This window comes from Falco cherrug, chromosome 4, assembly GCF_023634085.1.
Source record: "Falco cherrug isolate bFalChe1 chromosome 4, bFalChe1.pri, whole genome shotgun sequence".
Taxonomy (NCBI): Eukaryota; Metazoa; Chordata; class Aves; order Falconiformes; family Falconidae; genus Falco; species Falco cherrug.
This window is the reverse complement of record NC_073700.1, coordinates 106,028,704-106,039,318: the sequence shown is the minus strand read 5'-3', so window position 1 is coordinate 106,039,318 and position 10,615 is coordinate 106,028,704.

Here is a 10,615-nt window from a genome sequence, read left to right as displayed (position 1 = left end):
TATGTTTGGACAGATCAACCAAATCCCCCTTGGCTGTTCTTTATGAGAAAATACAAGTCATTTCATGACATAAAGATTTAGCACATGTTATTTAGATTTTTATGCTTTTTTTATAATGCAGTAGTACACAGAGGAGGAAAACTTCTCACATGTATACTTTTGGAAACACTAATACTTCTGTAGCTTTACAATTTTGTAGTCTGGGATGATGTTGTGATGAAATCACAGAAACAGGAGTCTCCAGTTTCATGCTTCTTTTAAACTATTTTTCCAGGCATCTTTTAAGGGATCCCCAATCTCCTTCATTTATTACCCTCTAAATTAAACAGTTGTAAAGATGCTAGATCATTCTCAGTGTATTCCATGTTGTCATATAAGGCTTATGAATGTAGTGCTTTCTTCTTGATCCCATTTTACTTATTGCAAAGTTTTCTGTTGCAGTTTCCCAGCATGTTTAATATCAGTTTCTGTTGAAAAAGCTGTTCGTAGGCATGGTTTGGTATCAGCTCTGCCTTAGACAATAATCATTCACAAATCGTTCATTTTACACATGCCATGTGGACCAGATCTTTAATGTAACAGTTAAAAGCACTTGTAAAACTGGAAGGTCCCCTTTAATTTCATCAAGCTAGCTACATATTCAGGAGTGCTTTCATTTGCCTCTCAGTTTTACCTGTACATTAATAATGCTCTGCAATCACTCAAGGGTGTTCATATGGATGACCTTATAGAAATTGTACAATCTGAGCAAACGTCTTTTTATTTGCTGGAAGATGATAGGCTTCACAGCTGAATGTAGTTCTAACTCCCATCATATCTTGTAAAACCAGCAACTTCTAATCATTACTAAAATAGTTTCCTTTTATATAGTGTTTCAGTCTCTCAATATAGGCAAGACTGTCTTCTATGGAGCATTTAACACTTCTTTCTTCTGAACTCTTTCTTCTTTTTGAACAGGCAACGTTCTCACAGTAGAACTGGCTGTAAATTAAACGGGTATTTTTCCTTATTTTGTCAGAAATATCAGTTCAATAAATGAAATGCATGAGACTAACTGAGAAGAGTTTCTTGGGACTGGAAAGGAATTTCTGTTCAGAAAAAGAGGTAAAGACTGTGGTCCCAGAAGTTCCAGTTACTTGGATGTATAATGCATTTGTATGGAAAATACAGGCTTAAATCTTTGCCCTGCCTAATTCAGACCACCACCTTCAAACAGCAGCTCTGCATTCCAGTCTCATGCTTGTCAAAGGAGTTACTGATTAGTCTGTGAGGAAGGACATCACTCTTAGTTTCATTTGCAATAAAAAAAAAAAAAAAATAGAATAACAAGATCACCTCATCATCTTGATGTGAAACGAGATTATTTTACAATCTTGCTTTTTACTGATCAGGATTTAAATCTGCTGGACTGTCATTCACAGCATTGGATGCTTCAGTTTTTAGATTTTGGGCACATGAATGGATTTGATTGAGTTCCACTATCTTAATGAAATACCATTTGTGAATGGAGCTGCTACAGATAACCATATACACACTGTAGTGTAATTTTGTTGAAGTCTCTTATCAATTGCATTTGTTGGCCTGTAGCGGTAGTTTCACTTTTTCTGGGTATCTAGAGTTTGCTCCCTCACTCTACTGCATTCCTGGATGACTCACTGTTACTATCTATTTTAGCATCACTTCTGATTAAAATTACAGTTGCTGGAAAATCAGATAATATTACAAACCCTCTGGGATTAAAAAGCCTATGTAAGAGGGCTTGAAGCACTTCTTGGTCCTTGCTCCTCTTGGACTTGGAGAAGTCTCAGCTTTTTGAAAGGGTACAATCCAGCTCTTCCACTCTGCAGTCTGTTTTACATTGTTCTTACATCTCAATATAATTTTCGATACGAAGACTCAAATCTTCAGACCATGCTTGGAACAGCAGAAGTCACATGCAATTTGAGGGCAATTTCACTGCTTTTTGTACCTTCAGAACAAATCTTTGAAAGCATCTAGGGAGGTGTGGAGTTTGTACATACATACAAAAAATATGTAGTTTTTGTAAACTTCATTGTATGTTATGTGAAGTGGGAATATCTCTAGTACATGTCTTCCCAATAATGATATTCTATTGGGTCTTGAGTAATCTAATATCCCTCTTTAGCTGAGTGTAGTAAGTTCAATGTCTTTTTTCGTTCTTTTTTTTTTTTTTTTTTTTCCTGAAGATGAAATCCCAGGGAGAAGCCCTAATAACTATGTAAATCATTCCTCCAAGAGATTGACACTAGCTTTTTGCCTTTCCTGTAGGAACAGAGCATTATTTTTCTCTATACTACCTAATGCAATTAATTTTATCAGTTAACATTAATGTCAAACATGCAGCATTGTATCTGCCTAACAATTAATGTGGCCCTTAATAAAGTAGTTAATGAGTTCAGCCAAAAGTATTCCTTGAAGTTTTCCTTGTTCTCTTTTCTACATGGCAACCATTAGCCCTACAGACATTCTCTACCCACACGTAGTAATATGATGATGATCACAGTAATAGCTTTGTTCACAACCTATCTTTGATTTCTTGCCCTTGACATTCCTCCTCCTCTGGAAAGTCTGCTTCTGTTTCAGAGCTGAATGATTTATCATCCTGTCAGTGGATTTCTTCCACACCTTGTATTCATCTGCCCCACCTCATGCCCCCCAGTAATTTTTATCTGTTGTTTGCATAGTTTGCCGATGTCTTGACAGTTCTCAGAATCTGACATGTAGTACAGTGTGTGGCTGGGAGGAGAACTTTCCACAGAAAAACAGAGGTTTAACCCATGGCTTAAAAATTAATCATAGATAATCCACAGATAAATGGAATAACTTGTCTTCCACAAACACATTGATAAGACACATCTATGTCTTCCTAAGTTATCTGAATGGGTCCAAACTCAATTCTTCATTCTTCATACAGAGTTTCCCCTAACACTATTTTGCTGTTAATTAAAACCTTGCTATGATGGGGTCAGGGCTTTAAATGATGTGACAAACTGAACCAAAATTAGAATGAAGAGATTGATGCGTGACAGACAGTTCTTCTACTAGAAGGATCAGACTTAATTAGAAAAGTTAAATTTAAGTTCAAAGCTACAGATGGTTTATGTTATTATAAAAAAAAAATCAATTAACATTTTAAAAGCTCTCCCCATGTTAGCAATCAAGCCACAAGTTAAAACACTCTTGGACTTGTGTAATAAGCTCCAGTTCTTCCAGTTACCTGGTGCTCAGCCAATTTCCCAACTGTGCCTATAATAGTGCATTAACAGCCATCCAGTCTGTTCCCCAAGCACAATATTGGATCTGTCACTGCAACAAATTGCAGATCAGTGACCTCAGCGGTAAATGTTTAGTATTGTCTTTGGCCTGGGTGTTGCATTTTTGATCCAAAACAAAGGCAGAGATTCAAGATAAACACCAGTGTTCTCTATACCCTTACAGCTCATGTTTTAGAATTAAAGTGACACAGAGGAAATGGCATTTTAAACCGTAAAAAGATGAGCTGTTTCCTTCTCCTTTACTGCTTGCCTTTTTGGTGGTATATTCACAGGAAATTATGAAAGGAAAAAAAGAAGAAGGAAAAATAATGAATATCAGCTTGCCTTTCTTTGACATCAAGTGTAGAAAAGCAGTTTCCTTTCTGAGGCAAAGAAGTACCAATGCAGCCGGGTTGCGACAAGTGAGCTGGGTCAGCTATGCAAGTTACACATGCATAAGCAAGTGGTGCAATGTGCTAGAAGGGGTCTGCAGAGCTGTGCTCAGTGGATCAAACAGTGTTCGGGACCCAGCGCACATATTTTGTTCATGTGTTGGGTAATTGCTTTGGACTACTAGATCCAGGGACTGAATGTCTCTCTGCTATGAAAGCAGACTGTGTTCCTGGAACACTTCTTCTTGGTTTAGTGACATCCCAGCACAATCCAGCTTGGATGCTCGAGTTGTTCTGTGATGTGGACCAGAACACAATAAATAGGGATGATCAGAAGTCTCACTTGAAAAGTGCACTACCAATCTAAATGACATGGGGAATATAAATGACAGAGTTGTGTCTAGGAAGTAAAATAATAATTCGGCTAGTTCTGTTTTGGTGTCAAGAGGCATGAATTACTAATATCCACAGAGCGTTTTGATATTCATGGATATAAAGTGCTATATCAATTTAAAACACTGTCATCGTTCTATTGCCATGTGCTCATCATCCTTTCTACTGTCAATAAATAGTAGTGTGACCTATAGACACTGTCTGCTAGACGAGGATGACTTCTCAATAATGTTTAAATCAACATAGGTTTAGGCATCCTGGAATCTGACTTTAACCAAAGTGGATGCTACTTTTTCCATTATAATGCAAATGTAGTGCCCTCGGTAGCTGCCCGTCTAGCTGTCGCTGTGCTCTGCTCTTGGGTTAGATGTAATGGCACTGCACCAAGGATTATTTGTTGTTACTGTAAGTCCAGGTGGATATTGCTGCACTTCACAAGCAGGAGCCTTTTGGACTCCAATGATCAAATGAGTGCTCTCTCCTTCACTGTGCAAACAAAGGGTATTATTTAAGCTGATAGGTATTCCAGATTTAAATAAAGACAGTGGGACTGTGGATGCACAGTTAATGTAGGCTGTGGCCTGAACAAACAGAACAGCTGAGAGTTAATTTTGGTCAGGGATTTTTTAAGCTGTTCATGATGTGTTTGTTCCAGCATCTATAAAGTGAGACAGAATGGTCATTTAGATGGCTCCGAAGAGGACTTTGGTAATGAAAAACTAGGCATGATTCCTAGGACCACATTATTAGATATGAAGTTCAGCTTTACTTTTTTTTTAAATACATAAATTCTTTTTTTTTTTTTTTTTATCACTCAGTTCTGTAAATTCATAGAAACATTTAGGTTGAAAAAGACCTTTAAGATCATCAAGTCCAACTGTTAACCCGGTACTTCCACGTCCACCACTAAAACATGCCCCTAAGTGCCACATCTACACATCTTTTAAGTACCCCCAGGGATGGCGACTCAACCACTTCCCTGGGCAGCCTGTTTCAATGTCTGACAGCCCTTTGGGTGAACAATTTTTTTCCTGATATCCAACCTAAACCTCCCCTGGTGCAACTTGAGGTGATCTCCTCTTGTCCCGTTGCTAGTTATCTGGGAGAAGAGATGGACGCCCACCTGCCTAAAACCTCCTTTCAGGTAGTTGTGGAAAGTGATAAGGTCCCCCAAGCCTCCTGTTCTTCAGGCTAAACAATCTCAGTTCCCTCAGCTGCTCCTCATAAGAACTGTGCTCCAGACCATTCACCAGCTTCACTGCCCTTCTCTGGACACACTCCAGCACCAAAATGTCTTTCTTATAGTGAAGGGCCCCAAACCGCACACTGTATTTGAGGGTGCGGCCTCACCGGTGCTGAGTCCAGGGGGACAATCACTTACAGCTATAGGCCTCTGTAGTCACAGAAGCCTATGTTGTCAGCAGGTGGAAATAACCCGGGAAAAAAAAATAGCTTCAATGTATGGTCTCTTGCCAGCCTGTCCCACCAGAAGGCTGAGTGACGTCAGGCAAACGCACAGGGTCTCTGCCTCACTAATGTGAGTGTGGATAACTATCCATGGAGGCATAGGTACCCCTGCCGCTGCTGTCTTAGGAGAGAAAAAGAACTTCAAATTGCTCTTGAAGGCAGCGTGCCCAAGATGTGCAGAGAGCTGTGCTTTCTCATGCACAGGCCCTGGCTGATAACCTATTTGTTAGTGTCTTTGTCTACATTAAATGTACTTCCATAGTTCCTTGCAATCAGGTACTGGGAAAGAATCTTTTGCACTCCTGCCAGTTACTGGTTATAGTCATAATCTAACATTAAATATTGTTTTACTTACACTATTCACAGAGATTCAACTGTAATGGCATCAGCAAATTTCCTGTATGTTTTTATCTTCACCTTTCATTTGCAGCTATTGTCAACTGGACTTTTTCGACAAAAATGGAAGTCACTAAGATTAAATATATGATATACTTTCTTTTTTTATTATTTGCTTCAACTTCAGTCTAGAAAACTCCTAATCAAAAACAAGCGCTTAAAAGCAGATTTATCAGTTTATGTTTGAAACTGCTTGAACAATAAGATTAAATCCAACAAAATTTGTCTGACAACTTTGAATCTTGTCTTTTAACATTTAATAAAACTGAAGTTATATGTGTTGTCAGGCACACTTGGAAAAAAATTTCTTCAGTCTGAGATGAAGACAGTCAAATCAGCAGAACACTATTTTGAGATTTTTCCTCTGTGTAATGCCTATATTTGTCTCTATGTTTTTCCCTTTCTATACCTTTAGAAAGGTGAATCAGTCTAATATTTTCGTTTACTTGAGAATAATCCATGCTTCTGCACACTGATAAAAGCCACCCTGAAAGTGGATTTACACAGCAATACTTACAAATGTAACACGTTATTTGTCTTATGTTTTATTTTTTCTGCTTTCCTATTGAAGAAAAGTATACTTTAAAGGACTAGATATTATTGACAGGTTGCTATTAACATCCTTTGTGCTTTTGCTGTTAGTTTCCCACCTATTTTCTCTTTGTTAGGGTCACATCTACCTTAAGCAGCCACATCCTCTTACGGTTCTCCTGCTACCCTCCAGACCATTGCTCCAGCATCTATATTGAAGATGTTTTGGTGCACAAACTCTTTCCTCATTCCCTTCTCTGTTTTTCATATAATTTTATGTCAATGTTCGTTTCACCCACAAATATCTTACAAAAACATCACTCCCATGTAAATCAACAGGGCTTACATTTATTCTAGTGACTCCTTAAACATTTATCTTTTGTATGAAGGGTGGGTAAGGCCCCATTTAAAGTAAAAATCTGTCAGACGGTTTCAGTAGATTGTTACTGCTGCCACAGAGGGAGCATATCCTCTATCCTAAAAGACCATTGCAGTGTCTTTTTTAAAAAAGATGAGATCTTATGGACTTTTATTTAATTACTGTGCATTTAGAATAAAGCTACTTAGGTGAATTTTTGCTCCATTACATTATACAATATTATTTCCTTTGGAACTCTAAAAGAGACATTGGTTTCCAGTTTTATATCCTCTCTTTCTTATGGTTCATTTATGAGGAGAATTGGAGAAACAATCTGTCAGTCTTCTCAGAAATGTCTTTTTTTGCTACCATCCCATTCATACCTTATGTTAAAGGTAAATGTAGTCGTGTTTGATACTTCCTGTTGAACAGTTGTTTGGTTTTGGTTTTTTTTTACTTCTGTAGTGACTTACAAACAGCTAATACAGGAGGACCATTATGCAGCACAGTGTAAAAACACAAAGAGTCTTTTCTTTGCAAAGCCTCTCATTTTAAGTATGCAAAATAAAAGTATAAGACCAGGTACAATAGTGCAATGCTTAGGACAAACTTATGCCACCAATCTGGAAAATAAGATGCCATTGTCATTAATAAAGCTGCTGTAATACATGTTATGTTCATGCAGAAGATGCAGGGCTCCCACTGTGTTGTGGATTGCAGGTAAACTTGATCTCATTCTAGGTGTGAGTCAGCTCTATCCAGAAAAGGTGAGGCCACAATTATAAGATAGTGAACCAAGTTAATATGTTCTGGGCATCCTCATAGTAATTGTTTCATTTTCGCTTCAGAACTGGCTTATATCAGGCTTGTTGTAATGTCAGCAGAACAAGTTTTAGAGGTAGATAGTCTAATACATAAAAATAACCCAAACTACAAACACCCTTCAGTCCAGTCTCTTCTCTATTTAGACGATACTCAGTGTATGGACAGCTGTCCCTCGAAGTTTACCTGCTTTTTAAATGCAAGTTTCCAGCTTACATTGAGACCTAAATTCCTCTGAAGTGTCTGGACTTTAAACTGTTATGGAAAATGACACCTTGGTAAGAGTGAGAAACTGAAATACGACTGAGAATTTTTAGCTAAATCTTTGGGGACTTATTCTCATGTTGTCTAAACCAATTTAAAACCTATGAAGCTGTTGTTTTTCAGTCAGATTCTACACCGAAGGCAAGGTTTCACAGTATTGATTTTAATGGGATGTATTCTGCTCATTGATTTAGCTGCAAGTCTAGAAGTGTGAATGTTTAAAATGTCACAAGTAGGTTTTTAAACTTACATCCTTACAAGAGTAAATGGGAAAAGTTCATGCCTGTGATGATGCTGTAATTTATCTGGTGTGATACCAGCTTGGTCAGATAGTTTTGCTTTGTGAAAAAGAGTGAAAGCTGATTTTGTGGTCCAGGAGAAGCCAGGAAAAGGGTCATACATTTAAAGTAAAATCTTCAATTGCAAATCACAAGGACAATGACATGTGAAGCATTATTTGCTTATTGAGTAGAGATGTCTCTGTTAATTATCTTACACACATGCAGAGCAAAAGACCTGAAATGTTGTATGTGGACCACACCCTGAGTTTTGTTTTAAAAGTTCCCACCAGACTTGGTTAGCCAAAACGCAAGCTGGGGGTGGGGTAGATCCAGCTTCTGTATGAGCTGTTCTGATGGAAGATTTTGGATTTGGTCACTCTTTAAGCAGAGCTTCTTTGCAGGTATTAAGCTAGGAGATTGTATGGAAAAGACTTACAATATTTCAGTCTGCAACAGAAGCTTTAACTCCCTCAAAAAATTTCTACAGTCTCTGTGATCAGGTAATGGAATAAAATGTTTTGCACATCTCATATGTGTCCCAGACATCTTGCACTGCATTTGTTCAGAGTTCAGACTACAAAAAGATAAAGCTATGCTCCAGATATAAATCATACAGTAGCACAATAGTTTAAAATCATCCTTTAACCGGTTATGTCTACAGGGAAACACTTGGTGCAGATTAGCAACATGTGAATTTACAGAGTGCAAGTGGTGGCCAGTTTTAAGTTCAGCGTTGTCTTGGGGAGGCTTCACTGATCTCCGTTATTGATTTGAAAGCAGGGAACTGTAAAATGTACTTAGAAATCCTTTTTAATTTCCATTCTTGGGAAAAAATTCCAGCAGTTAACTTTTAAAAGGCTGTCAGGTGTTAATAGCTACCTGTCCAACAGAGGTTTTCTGCTATTGTGGTACTGGCTGTGGCTTATAGCCTTTAGCAATTAAGATATTGTGCTTGGCATTTTTCCAAGAGAAAGTCTGTAACAGGTATAGCTCTACTGCCAGCCCCACTTAGATCTGTTTGTGTTTGCTGCCCCATCCCCTGCAGCGGATTGCATATTGCAGCTATTCAGTGCCCATAATGGGAATGCCCTTTAGGTAGTCTGCAAAGTCTTTTGGCTCAATGTATTATTGAATTGCACTACCAACACTGCAGCACAGGTGAAAGTCAGTTGACATTCTGTCAGAATTCTTTCTGGAGGAATTTATAAATTATAGCTGCGATAGTTCAAATCAGGTTGAGAGATGCTGGTTAAAAAAAATGCATGCTTTTCTAGAACTGACTGAAATCGGTCATTTTGGTGACAATGTTCTTTTTCCTATTAATCAGGGATAAAGGGAACAAAACAGAAAGGGAACAAGGAGAAATTTTTCTCTAAAATGTTTACATGAAACCCTAACAAAGTGTTACAATTTAACCCCAGCCAGCATCTAGACATCACACAGCCACTCACTCCCTCCCCCCGCCCCCAGTGGGATGGGGAGAAGAATCAGCAAAAGAATAAAACTTGTGGGTTGAGATAAGAACAGTTTAATAATTGAAATAAAATAAAATATGATAATAACAACAACAACAATTTTAATGAAAAGGAGAGAGAGAGGGAGAGGAATAAAACTTCAAAGAAAAAAAAAACCAAGTGCTGCACAATACAGTTGCTCACCACCCGCTGACGGATGCCCAGCCAGTCCCCGAGCAGCCATCGGCAGCCCTTGGCCAGCTCCCTTGTTTATGTGCTGAGCATGATGTTCTACGGCATGGAATATCCCTTTGGCTAGCTCGGGTCACCTGTCCTGGCTGTGTCCCCTCCCAGCATCTTGCCCTCTTGCTGGCAGGGCCTGAGAAATTGAAAAGTCCTTGACTTGTTATAAAAATTACTTAGCAACAACTAAAACCATCAGTGTGTTATCAACATTATTCTCATACTAAATCCAAACGACAGCATTGTACCAGCTACTGAGAAGAAAATTAATTCTATGCCAGCTGAAATCAGGACACAAAGATAATGGATTTACACAAAAGGAACAGAAATACATATATTTTTAATAATGTTTGTTGATTATCCTGATAGGCTACTGTGCCTGTCTTTCAAGCTAAAATACCTATTGTAATACATAGAATGGGAGACAAAAATACCAGATCTTTTGAATTCTCTAACCAATGCCTTAAATATTGTAAAAAGTATTGAGATTTTTGTTAATCATTCTGCTGCTTTACTATACTTCTAAGAAATAAGATATGTAAACTTCTATATGAATAGCTATAAATTTTCAGTTCTCCATACAATATATTCATTTACATATATAAATTATATATCCACATATAAACACATATAAATTAATTTAAATGTCCAGTATATCTGCTCATGAGTTTCATTAATTTGCATAATTATGCAGCAGAGATACCACAGCAGATGATGGAACCAAGTTGACAGTGCACAT